Here is a 12746-nt window from a genome sequence, read left to right as displayed (position 1 = left end):
TTTCTTTCGTTTAAACCTTTAGTTTAGATGCTAAAGGATTGTCTGGAAGGATGGAATTTTGGGTAATATCCAAACCTATAGTGACCTGGTGATGTGGCTGACCCTTTGGGGTCAGAGGAACACTTTGTTTATGTGAGCAGAGTTTTGAAATAACCTCTCACTGTACTGGACCTCGCTGCTGATTGGGAGTCAGAGAACAGGGATGCAATAATCTGGGCTGTGTGATTTCTTTTTTCAGCTTCTTGATAACCCGTGTGGGGGATCAGAAGCACAGTTGGTGACTGGTCGGTGAGTTTAACTTCAGTGTTAACCAGCAGTTTTGGGAGCATCTGCTCTCCCTTTTTCAGCCTGCCCTAACTTTTTGACATTTTCAGTGAGAACTGCCCCTGGCCCACCAAGTCACACTAAGCACTGAAGTTAAATGAATAGAATGTTTTTTTATGACCAAGTCTTATGAAATCAACTGAAGTCCTTTGTTTTCTTTCATCTGAGCAGGGTTTCTAGTTTTCCAGCGTGATGTGATCTCCCAGCTGGAACAAGGGGAAGAGCCATGGGTCCCAGACCTCCAGGGTTCAGAGGAAAGAGAGATTCTGAGATCTCCCTGCACAGGTGAGGAAACATTAAATCACCTCAGAATCTGTAAGTGCCTGAAGGAAACATCTGGGATACCCAACAAAGCCCTTGGGGAGGTCTCTCAGTTCATTATTATCCCTAGCAGGGGTCGTATCCTCGGGGTAAATATAGTTCATGGATTACTATAGATCCTAGCAGACACCAGGCAGTGGCTTCCTCCCTTCCCCCTGCGTATTTGGATGGGATGTGAAGGCTGAATTCATCCCCCTCCTCTCTCCTACTTGGGGGACGAGTTTGGGGGAGTTCAGCTCCTGATTTTAATTTGACCTGTCCTCAGCACTTGTTTCTGTTTGGTCTTCCCCTTTCCATCCCTGTTTGAAGTTTCTGTCTCTGTCACAGCAGGTGATGCAATGGCATGTGAGAAAGAGGAGCAGAATTCTCAGCCTGAAAATGTTGAGCCAGTGGGTAAAAACAGAGCATTATTGCAAAGATGGAAAAGGAATGTGTCCAGGAGTCATGAGCAAGGAAAATCTTGGGAGATTCAGCACAGACCACAAACATATCAAGGAAACCAGCCAGGGAAGAAAGTGGATAAATTTATTTCCTGTTGGGGAACTCAGAAGGTCCTCATGGAAACCACAACACAGCAGGATATTCTCAGGCGAAAGAGAAAAAATACATGCAGTGAGTGTGGAAAAACCTTCTCTCACAGCTCAGCCCTTTCTGTACATCAGAGAATCCACACAGGGGACAGGCCCTATGAATGCCGTGAGTGTGGGAAAACCTTCAATCGCAGTTCGCACCTTATTAGGCATCAAACAATCCACAGAGGAGAGAGGCCCTTTGAATGCCGTGAGTGTGGGAAAAACTTCACTAGCAGCTCACAACTTTCTAAACATCAGAGAATCCACACAGGGGAAAGGCCCTATGAATGCCGTGAGTGTGGGAAAACCTTCAATCGCAGTTCGCACCTTATTAGGCATCAAACAATCCACAGAGGAGAGAGGCCCTATGAATGCTGTGAGTGTGGGAAATGCTTCATTAGCAGCTCAAATCTTTCTCAACATCAGAGAATCCACACAGGGGAAAGGCCCTTTGAATGCAGTGAGTGTGGGAAAACCTTCAGTCGCAGTTCGCACCTTATTAGGCATCAAACAATCCACAGAGGAGAGAGGCCCTTTGAATGCCGTGAGTGTGGGAAAAACTTCACTAGCAGCTCACAACTTTCTAAACATTAGAGAATCCACACAGGGGAAAGGCCCTATGAATGCCGTGAGTGTGGGAAAACCTTCAATCGCAGTTCGCACCTTATTAGGCATCAAACAATCCACAGAGGAGAGAGGCCCTATGAATGCTGTGAGTGTGGGAAATGCTTCATTAGCAGCTCAAACCTTTCTCAACATCAGAGAATCCACACAGGGGAAAGGCCCTTTGAATGCAGTGAGTGTGGGAAAACCTTCAGTCGCAGTTCGCACCTTATTAGGCATCAAACAATCCACAGAGGAGAGAGGCCCTATGAATGCCGTGAGTGTGGGAAATGCTTCATTAGCAGCTCAAACCTTTCTCAACATCAGAGAATCCACACAGGGGACAGGCCCTATAAATGCTGTGAGTGTGGGAAAACCTTCAATCGCAGCTCAACCCATGTTAGCAATCAGAGAATCTGCAAAGGAGATAAACATTGTAAAAATCTCTAGGGCTATCAAGACTTTGTTTTCTTTAATACTTTTCCTGATTCCCACATAGTAACTTTTAAAACTCTTTGAACTGTTTGCAGCACCGTTATCCCTCAGCTTGTCCAGATGAGTGGCCCATTTTTGCCTTTTGCAGTTCGCCCTCTTTTGAGATGGACCTATTTGTCCTTTCTATTGTCCCACAAGTAACTGGAGTGAGCCCTTCCTATGAGGAACCAGGGAGCGTCACGTTTATACCATTCCTCCTATTGCAAAGTTATTGTTAGAGTCACCAGTGATACAGATTGTATCCTTGTCAGTTCTCATGTTGCTCTGGGTTGTGCTGAAGAGCAGATATATTGGGAATTTTTCAAATTATATGTAAATGAAGAGGAGCAGGGGCAGGAAAAAAGTATAATTACAGCTTCTGTGACACTGGAAGGAGATGGGGTGAGTCAGAGATTCCTTCCTTCCCCATCACTGCAGAACTGTTACCTTTTGCCTGAGCCAGGTAGAGTTTATCTTCATCACATTCTATCCATCCACTTCATAAGTGTCATGTGATGAAGCATTCTCCATTGTCTGTCCTTGCAGATGATGTTTTGACTTCTTTAATCCTATATCAGAGTCGCTATGACTGGAGATGAAAGTGTCAAAGACCTGGGAGGGGAATTCAAATGGATCCCAAATACAGTGTTATTGGAGTTTAAATTCCAGGTTCCATCTATTGTAAAGCCACTTTGGCAAGGTGGCTGTTTTTCCCTCATTATGGGGATGCTGGGATACTAAAAATGTTGTAAATAACATAACTGACTATTGAGACAGGGATGAGGGAAGCAGGTTTGAATGGATCAGAGGAGAATGTGATGGGAGAATCTCTTGTCCCGATACTGAATAATCAGATGTAACCTGCTCTTGAATTTCACTTGACGCTTTCTTTGTCATGTATTGTCTCTCTGTGATGTGGGTTTCTATCTTTCCTGAAGGCTGTTTGGTCACCCAATTGGATATTAGTTCAGTTTGATAGGATGTAGCTCAGATTTATTGAAGAATTTAAGACAATGACCCTTTGCTAAAGTCCTCATTTATGATTTCAGCTTTGCTTTTTCCCCATCCCTCCATGATGACATGGAGAAAGCTGAAGTGCAGTTCTATCAACAGGAGAGAACTCTCTAATTTACTGGACAGGCTCACAAAGAAACAGCAGTGATTTAAAATCTCCACTCAGAAATGGTGAACAACAGCAGAACCCCAACTAACTGAAGGAAGTGCATCTGATCACAGTGTATTTCAGTTGTTTAAGGCAATATTCTCTCCGATGATCTGAGAAGAGAATTCCATAGTAAGTGGTTTTGAACTAGGCAAAATGCCCGTGTGTTTGGTTCCCAAAGCATTTGTAACCCAGGCCCTACAGAAGATCTCTCCTAGCTAATCCTATGCTATGGGAAATGCAGCCCCTCATGCCACAGATGTTGAGGAAATAGAAGCGGAGTTTTTGTCGAATTTATCCTTTGTAGGTGCTAAAGATGTGTATAAAATGAAACCAGTGTTGAAAATGTAATATCGTCAGAAAAATAGCCATTTTTTAATAGAATCTCCAGCTCTGGTAACTAACGAAGATTCTGATCCAGGCCTGTATCCAGTCCCTTCCCTGGACCTGTGCCACCGAATTAAAGAAAAGCTGGGCATGTTTCAGGAAGCCATTCCTCATTCACACTGCTGAGATTTTAAGTGGTTTTGTAAAGGATTCTACTTCAGAGAAGTGTAAATTTACCCCATCCAAGACCAAGGATTTACCCCATCCAAGAGTCCACACCCAGTTCTTGGTTTCCACCCCAGTAAAGGAAGCAATGGTGACCCAAGGAAAATGGTTTGTACAACTCCACTTCCTAGTTCAGTGTCACTGATTACACTTCCAAAGTATGCCAGGGTAAGATTGAGAACAGTCATCCTTCACTGTTTGGATGCAAAGAGAGAGTGCTTCATAGGACAGTCCTTCCCTGTGATCCCAAACTGGCTGCCTGGTTGGGTAACAAGGACTTTCAGGCCGTAGAAATGATGGTAACCAATGAGGCAACGAATTTGTCAGGCTCCAATTTTAGACTGCCAGAGACACGCATGTTGAGTCCTGATTCTATGGTTTTGTGTCTGACGCTGTGGCTACACAATTAAGCTGATGTTGGCACAACTGCACCAATGTAGCTGCGCTGCTCTAGCACTGCTATAACAGATGCTCTAAGCCAATGGGAGAGATTTTTCCCATCGGACTTGATTAGTCCAGCCCCCGCAAGCGGTGGTGGCTATGTTGGCAGGAGAAACTCTCCCACTCATCTAGCACTATATACACAGGGGGTTAGGGCTGTGTAACTACGTTGCTCAGCTGTGTGGATTTTTCAAACCCCTAAGCAATATAGTTATCCCGATAAATGTCTTTAGTCTAAACCAGACCTTAGTTTTCTCTTGTGTTTTATGCATTTACATTACTTCTCTACCTCCTCCTACTTTGAAAGATTAAAAAGTGTGAAAAGAGAGGTATTTTTCTCCATGATGCAAACATTCCGACATAGAAGACCCCTTCTACCAACACATATGGCAGAAGATCCTGAGATATATGCACTCACAGAAGTGGTTGGGACCTATGTTGGGACAAACCACAACAAGAACCAGGGTTCAGTTGTTGGCAATGGGGATTAAAAGCAAACAAACATATATGACAAGAATTTGTGATCTTTGAATATGTTATTGTTACCAATTAAAATGAAATGATAGGTGAAGTTATTGGTTAAAGAGTAAGAGACTGTGCGATAATCTGAATTATTTTGGAAAACTGAAAGTTGTTTTGTTTTTGTGTTTTGTTAGTTGTACAGGAAATGATGGCTAATCTTGAAAAGTTAATTAGATTTAATTTACCCTGGTTCCTCAACTGTTGCTACAGCTCTACTACCCATCAATCCAAAGACTGAGAGAAATGGAGAGTTCCAATCATTGTCCTTTTAGTATCTTATTGTTCCTCTCTCTGTTTTTTGTGCTGGCCTTTCTATACTATCACTGTCTGCATTTGTTTAGTGGTAACAGTTGGTTTCCATCACTCATGTACATTTGTTTAAATCTCTATCCATTGTAAAATAAATTTTTTGCTTGTTCGATAACTGTACTCAGGTGCTGTGTGAGATACAGTAGCAATGGTCCACAGTAAAACTAGTAACCTTGGGATACTTGGGGAAGAGAGGATCTGGGATTTCACTGAGTATCTGGTGATCCAAGCTGGACCCCAGAGGGGGACACGTTGAAGGAACTCAGGGTTAGGGTAGCTCAGAGGAGGGTGCTTGAGTTCCAGCAGGCTGGTGAGTTTGGTCACTAACATCCAAATGGAAAACTCCCTCTTCCTTGTGGCAGGTGGCAACAAGGAGGCTCACAGCCCTCAGCACCCTGAGAAGGGTCATAATGTGTCTCTATGTTGATCCACCTGTCAAATTCACACAGGGAAAGCTCCCTATAGCATAAAACTCTGCCCTATGAAATCATGGAACATATGCTTTTCGCTCTGTGGGTACGTCTAGACTGCCCGCCGTTTCGGTGGGTAACGATTGGTTTCTCGGGGATCGATATATCGCATCTCATCTAGATGTGATATATCGATCCCCGAAAGTTCTCCCGTTGACTCCGGAACTCCACCAGTGCGAACAGCGGTAGCGGAGTCGACAGAGGGAGCCGCAGATGTCAATCCCACGCCATGAGAGCGAGAGGTAAATCGATCTAAGATACTTCGACTTCAGCTACGCTATTCACGTAGCTGAAGTTGTGCATCTTAGAGTGATCCCCCCAGTGTAGACCAGCCTTGTGAAAGCATGTAAAGAATCCCAAGTGCTGGAGGACAGGGTTTGGGTCTAGAGCGACCTAGACAAAGTGGAGGATTGGGCCCAAAGAAATCTGAGGAGGTTCAACAAGGAGAAGTGCAGAGTCCTGCATTTAGGATGGAAGAATCCTATGCACTGCCACAGACTGGGGACTGACTGATAGCAGCCTTCAACTACCTGAAAAAGCAGCAGTGTGGGCTTTCTCCTGGCCACTTTTGCTGGGCTGGGCAGGGAGCCTGGAGGCCTTTCTAGAAGAGCACTGGGAACTGAGCTAGAAAAACCAATGTGAAAACCAGAACCTCAGGTTTAGACTCATTTATTTATAATATTAAATCTTCAGTTCTAGTGTCGCAGTCAATGCAATTGCTTCAGCCTGATAAGTTTTCCCTTTGGGAAACTAACTTCTCTCCAAGGGGAGTGGAGAGAAAGTACTTTTCAGAGTCCGAGAGAGACAAGGCGGGTGAGGGTAAGAGCTTGCAGAGGACCAACCTCTGTTGGTGAAAGAGACAAGCTGTGGAGCTAACCCAGCACCCTTCTTCAGTTCTGTGTAGCCTGGAAGGTCGTCTCCTCCATAACCAGCAGTTAGAACATAAGAACAGCCACACTGAGTCAGACCAGTTCATCTAGCCCACTCTCCCGAAAGTGGCCAATGCCCGGCGCCCCAGAGGACCCCTGGGACCAACACGGATACAACACCACCACAAACAAGGTTAAAAGTCAATGCACAGGGGAGAAGGATCTTGTGTTTCATTCCTTATATCATAGGGTACGTCTTCACTACCCGCCGTATCAGTGGGTAGCAATAAATTTCTCGGGGATCGATATATCGCGTCTCATCTAGACGTGATATATCGATCCCCGAACGCGCTCATGTCAACTCCGTAACTCCACCAACGCGAACGGCGGTAGCGGAGTCGACATGGGGAGCCATGGACATCAATCCCACGCCGTGAGGACGGTAAGTAATTCGATAGAAGATACTTCAACTTCAGCTACGTTATTCACGTAGCTGAAGTTGCGTATCTTATATCGATTTCCCCCCGTAGTATAGACCTGCCCATAGTCCCATCATGTGGCCATTTCCTTTTCTTCCTTTCTGTTAAAAGCTTTGGTGTTTTGCACAGAAACATTATTTCCCCAGGAGAGACCCAGGAGTGGGGGCTGCATTCCTGTACCAAACAGTCACTGGAAGGGGGCAGACAAAGGCCTATTAGGACCAGGCATCCGTCACTGTCAAAAGATCATCTCCCTCCTGCAGGTCACTGGCAACCTGAATTTGTTCCTTATCCTCCCAGAGTCTGGGGGCTGGAATCAGCACTACCCAGCCCCTCCGTATGTAGCAGGAACAAACACAAACCTGGTCTTTAAAACAAGCTGTTCCCTTCCTTCTCGGGGAAGATTTTTCTGTGATTGAAGTTGAGCTTCAGTTCCCCTCTCCTAGGGGTGGGGCTGGTGTGGGGCCAGCTCCCAATGAGCTCTGTTTTCACCTTTGCCCCCTTTCAGTCACTCTGGGATGGTAACTCTGCTCTCAGCTGTCAGGCAGCTTCCAGCCCATCCACCCTACTCACTAACTCCATGGTCTTATGTCACTCCCTCTGCCAGCACACACAGCCTCCAGGAAAGCTACTCCTACCAGATGCATTGGTGGTATAGTGGTGTGCGTAGGTGTCTTCCAAGCAGTTGATCTGGGTTTGATTCCCAGCCAATACGCTAATGGCTTTTCTCTTCTGTTGTTTCCTCATCTGGATGTGGTTTAATTTCACTCACATTGTGTTACAATCACATTATCTATAGAATGAGACAATAAATGTGTCAAAGTCCAGCAGGTCATACAGGATGGAGGCACACAAGGGGCTGGAATGTGTCATCTGAGAAAGACAGAACCCTTGGAAACCTGCATCTCCCATCCCCTGGCCTTGCGTGTTATGATTCCAGCTGCGTGAGCTGTTTGTAGGATGTTCCGGCATGATGGGGAAATGAAGTTTTGAGTCAGTTTTTGCTCCTGCAGGTTCCTTTGCTGTTACAATTATAATGACATGAACAAAAGGGAAGCAAAATAAACATAAACCCCAAATTGCAATACAGGTGGGGAAAGGGAAGATCATGGTTAAGCCAAACACGTCAAAATAAAAATTAATACTAAAAAGGTGAGGAGGGAAGAGATCAGGTATGTGGAGATCCCCTTGATATTTCAACGCACATTGTTAGAATCTAAGTTCAGACTTGACACTGGAAAACCTGCAACTTCCTGTCTCTCTGAACACCTGTGATGAGCAAGATGGAGTTGGGACACCTGTTCTGGTTCAATCATTTATTGTCTCTCTGTTCTCTCCTTCTTCTCCCCCCAATTCCTCGTCTCCAATGTCTCTGCCTTTCTCCTCTTGCTCCCTCTCCCCTGCCCTTTCCAGGAACTCAGTCTACAGCAGTTAGGACAAGCCAGAGCTCCCATGTTCTGCACATGAGCCTGTGTCAGAGGACGTGGGACCCCGGTCAGAACCAGTCACCTGATCAATATGACCCTTTATGGGTGACTTCTCTGCCTACTCTGCAATTTACACACACACACACTGAAGGGGGTGGGGGTACAGCTCTGACTGAGAGGCCCCACAGGAGAAACTTCAGCCCAAAGACAAATTTGTGTGAAATGCTGAGAAGTGAAGAGCCCCCTTCCCCTCCCCCCAAATCCCCAGAACTCTAGTGTCACCCCCATGGCACCAGCACAGGGAACCCAGTGAGATGGGGTTACAGAATACAAGGGGGGAGGCAGCAGGGAGAGAGGTGACAGGGAATCTCTCTTTTTCTTTCTCTCGTCACTTTCTGTTCTTCTCTTTCCTTCCAGGAACTGCAGTCACAGCAGGGAAGGGTTTGTCTCCGTGTCTGTCACGGAGGTGGTGGAAGTGATGGATTCTGTGACTTCCTGCAATCTCCGTGACTTCTGCAGTGGGCACAGTGGCTGACTCCAGGGCCACTCAATCAACTGGCTCCAGGGACCGCCCAAGCAGCGGCCAATGCGGCTGGCCCTGGGGACCACTTGACCAGTGGTCCCGAGGGCAGCAGGAGCAGCCACAGCTTGGTGGCCTCTGGCAGCACTTCTGGGGTGGCCAGAGCAGCAGCTGGCCCCCTGGGGCTCCCCCCTGCCCTAGCAGCAGCTGGAGTGGCAGCGACTCTCAGGGCTTCTCCCCTGGTAGCTGGTGCTCATTATCCATCAAATAAATCAACACGCTTCCCCCTGCAAGTGGATTTAGCCCGGGACCCTCAGAGTCAGCAGCTGTTACACCCCCACTGAGATCTCTGGTCAGGTGTCCTAGTGCCAGGAGCCTCCGATGTAGATCCTAAAATAGCGTTTTTGCACCAGGGACAGCTGAAATTTTGGACCAGACATTGTAGCTCCTCTGTTATTTTACTGAATTGCTTCAAAACAGCAAGTGTAGAAAGTCTCCTAAGTGCCAGGCTCTCTGCCATGGAAAAAGTTGCCCCTGCTCTGCAGGAGTCTGTGCGTTTCACCCAGCAACGTACACACCTGCTCCGCACTGAAGGGGGGGTCAGACAGTGACGGTAACGCAAATCTTCCGACTAGTAACCCAGGTCCCTTTCTTTAACCCAGGACGTGCTAGTCACCTGTTAGCCATGGCGTTATCTTCACCTTCAAATACCTCTCAGGACATTGAACAGAGGGAGTGAACCCCCCCAAATGGCTCCCTGTTGAGGCGTTGTACCGGACCTGCCCCTGGAGACTGTCTGGTTTTATACTCTTAGAGCTTTTTCTCTTCAAACCCCTTATTCCAATCTCTGGGCCAACCTCCGCATTTCAGAGTTTAGAATTTACTCTCATCACCCTCCTATGGCACTTTCCATGTGAATTGGGCAAAGAAAGTGGGGGAAGCTCCGTGGCTAATGAAAACCAACGTTCTGGGTGAGGCCTGAACTCACACCCACAGCTGTATTTCCCCCTGCATGAGCCACTATAGGTGCTTCTTAGACAAACTTGGGCTGTCGGTGGTTATGTGTGTCTGTGCTTCACCACTTTGGCTGCTCTGTGAAAAGCTGATGGTTCAAACAGAAGCTGGTGGGGGTTTGTTTTGTTTTAAGCAATTAGAGTCTAGTACATTTTAACAGGCAGAAAATGTCCTATTCTGGTCTAGCCTCATTTGACTCCTTCTGTCCATCTTCTTCCTTCGCCCTCAGTGTCTTTCCTTCCCCATTGGGGACATGCAGAGATGAACCCCAGTCAGTCTGTGTCACAGAGAGTCTGTATCTCCTAAGGAATGTGGGTGAAGGATTCCAGCTGAATTAACGCCGCTCACCTGGGTTAGAAACATTTGTTTCTTTCGAGCAGATAGTGGGAAATGGGACATTAATTCAGAGCCAGGAGGCAAGGCAGAGGCTTCATGATCTTGATCTCCAGGAAGGGAGAGAGGATCCCCAGGAAGGAACAGAGCTTCCTTTAGACTCAAGCTGGGTCTCCTGGAAGTTGGAAAAGACCCTTGGTCACTGAGGATCTCATGGGATCGTGCTGCTCCAGAGGCTCGAGAGTCCTGGGTGCAGGGAGGGTGTCACTGCACAGTCTGAAATGGAAGGGAGGACCCTGGAAGGGAAGGGGAGGAACAGAAAATGGAGAGGAATGAAACAGAATAAACGCCTGTTCTCTCTCCCCTCCCCAACCCAGCAAGAACTGTTATCAGTGGGGAAACTCCCCACGATGAATGGCAGAGACCACAGAGACATTTGCCTCATGCTGAGAAGTAAGGTGACCAGACACCAAGTGTGAAAAATCAGAGTTTCACCAGATGCATTGGTGGTAGAGTGGTGAGCATAGCTGCCTTCCAAGCAGTTGACCTGGGTTCGATTCCCAGCCAATGCAATGATATGATGATTCCTGTCCTGAGAATTGGTTTAATTTCAGTCATGTTGTATCAGTTTATCAATGGAATGAGAAAATCAGTGTCCCAAATCCCAACAGGTCATTAAACACCCAGTGGAGGAAGAAAGGGGTGGGACTATACAATGAGCAGTTGGAGTCATCCTGGTATTACAATGCTTGGTTGATTTTTTTTTTTTAAATTCCTTTACTTCCCTCTCCCTTTTAGACTCAGAGCCTTTAAGGTCAGAAGGGACCAGTGTGATCATCTTGTCTGACCTGCTGCACCTTGCAGGCCAAAAGACCCCACCCACCCACTCCTGTAATAGACCCGGGAGGGGAGGCAGCTCCGTGCACTGCCCCTACCCCAGGCAGCACATGGAGGCCCTCTGCTCCCCTCCCCCCACAACGGGTGTGCAGAGATGTGCCAGCAGCATTAAGGTGGCTCCCTGCCCACTCTACCTCCGTCCCTCCGTGCCGCTCCCAGAAGTGGCTGGCATGTCCCAGCATCCCCAGGGGTGGGGGGAGTGTCACCACATGCTGACCCTGCCCTGAGCACCAACTCTGCAGCTCCCATTGGCCAGGAACTGTAGCCAATGGGAGCTCTGGGGGCAGCGCCTGCAGACAGCAGCACATGGAGATCCCCTGGCCCCACCCACCTAGGAGCTGCTGCCAGAGGGTTGTGTGTACTGGTCACTTTGGGAGCTGCACCACCCCTCCTGCACCCCACCCCCAGCGCAGAGCCCACACCCAAATTTCCTCCCAGTGCTTTGCTTGTCTTTCTTTTACCAGAACCATCCTTCTTCTCCTGGGCTGCAAGTAGCCACCCCTGGGAAGCCAAGAGGCAGGCACAGGATTCTGCAAGGTAAGTGTCCCCGAGCACCGCGATGGACGGTGTGATGAAGGTAAGTCTTCCTGAGGCACAATGAACTGCAATGCAGCGAACCACTGGCCAGGTGGTCGGGGCGAAGGGTAGTCACTGGAGGTACAAGCTTGTGAGTGACTCCTGAGCACAGGGCCCCTTCCCCTTTAAGGACCTGCTCCTCATGGCCTGCGACTGGAGAGGACTTGGCTGCATCTGGTGGGTCACACTCCACCTCAGCCAGTGTCCATGTAGTGTCCATGCTCTGGGTGTGCGATCGCTGCCTAATTAGAGTCCCAGACACCTTGTCTATCTAGGAGCTCTTCTGATCTTCCAGCCGTTCAACGAGCCCATTCATCCCACAAGCATTGCAGGAGGGAGCGGGAGGGAGAGGGGAAAGCCACTTCACAGGCATTCAGAGAGGAGAGGAGACAAAAATGGGAATGGGGAAGTATAACAGACCTATTGAGCATAGAAATCACTGCTGCTCCTACAACAGCAGGGACAGGCCACTTGGAGTTGGGAAAATTAAGCCATCATGTTTCTGTTTGGTTTTGAACCAGAGACCTTTCGCATGTTAGGCAAACGTGATAACCACTACACTACAGAAACTCTGTTACAGAGCTTTCCCTCCCTTCATAAGAATAGAAGAATGGCCAGACTGGGTCAGACCAAAGGTCCATCCAACCCCATATCCTATCTGTCAACAGTGGCCAATGCCAGGTGCCCCAGAGGGAGTGAACCTAACAGATAATGATCAAGTGATCTCTCTCCTGCCATCCATCTCCTCCCTCTGACAAACAGAGGCTAGAGACACCATTCCTTACCCAGGCTGCCTAATAGCCATTTATGGACTTAACCTCCATTAATTTATCTGCAAAAATAATGAGTACTTATGGCACCTTAGAGACTAACAAACTTAT

General features: G+C 47.6%; 1 non-coding gene and 2 pseudogenes across 1 annotated transcript; 2 read left to right on the top strand and 1 right to left on the bottom strand.

Moving 5' to 3' along the window:
* Window positions 1-12746, bottom strand: part of LOC120381895 — a 198606-nt pseudogene that overhangs the window by 176762 nt on the left and 9098 nt on the right.
* LOC120381896 lies at window positions 1299-2371 on the top strand (annotated as a pseudogene).
* On the top strand, window positions 10893-10964 carry TRNAG-UCC. The gene has a single exon. It is a non-coding gene; the product is annotated as a tRNA-Gly (tRNA).

The sequence above is a fragment of the Mauremys reevesii genome, linkage group 14, assembly GCF_016161935.1.
Source record: "Mauremys reevesii isolate NIE-2019 linkage group 14, ASM1616193v1, whole genome shotgun sequence".
Classification (NCBI taxonomy): Eukaryota; Metazoa; Chordata; order Testudines; family Geoemydidae; genus Mauremys; species Mauremys reevesii.
Note: the sequence above shows the minus strand (reverse complement) of the source record. Positions and strands in the feature narration are given on the sequence as shown.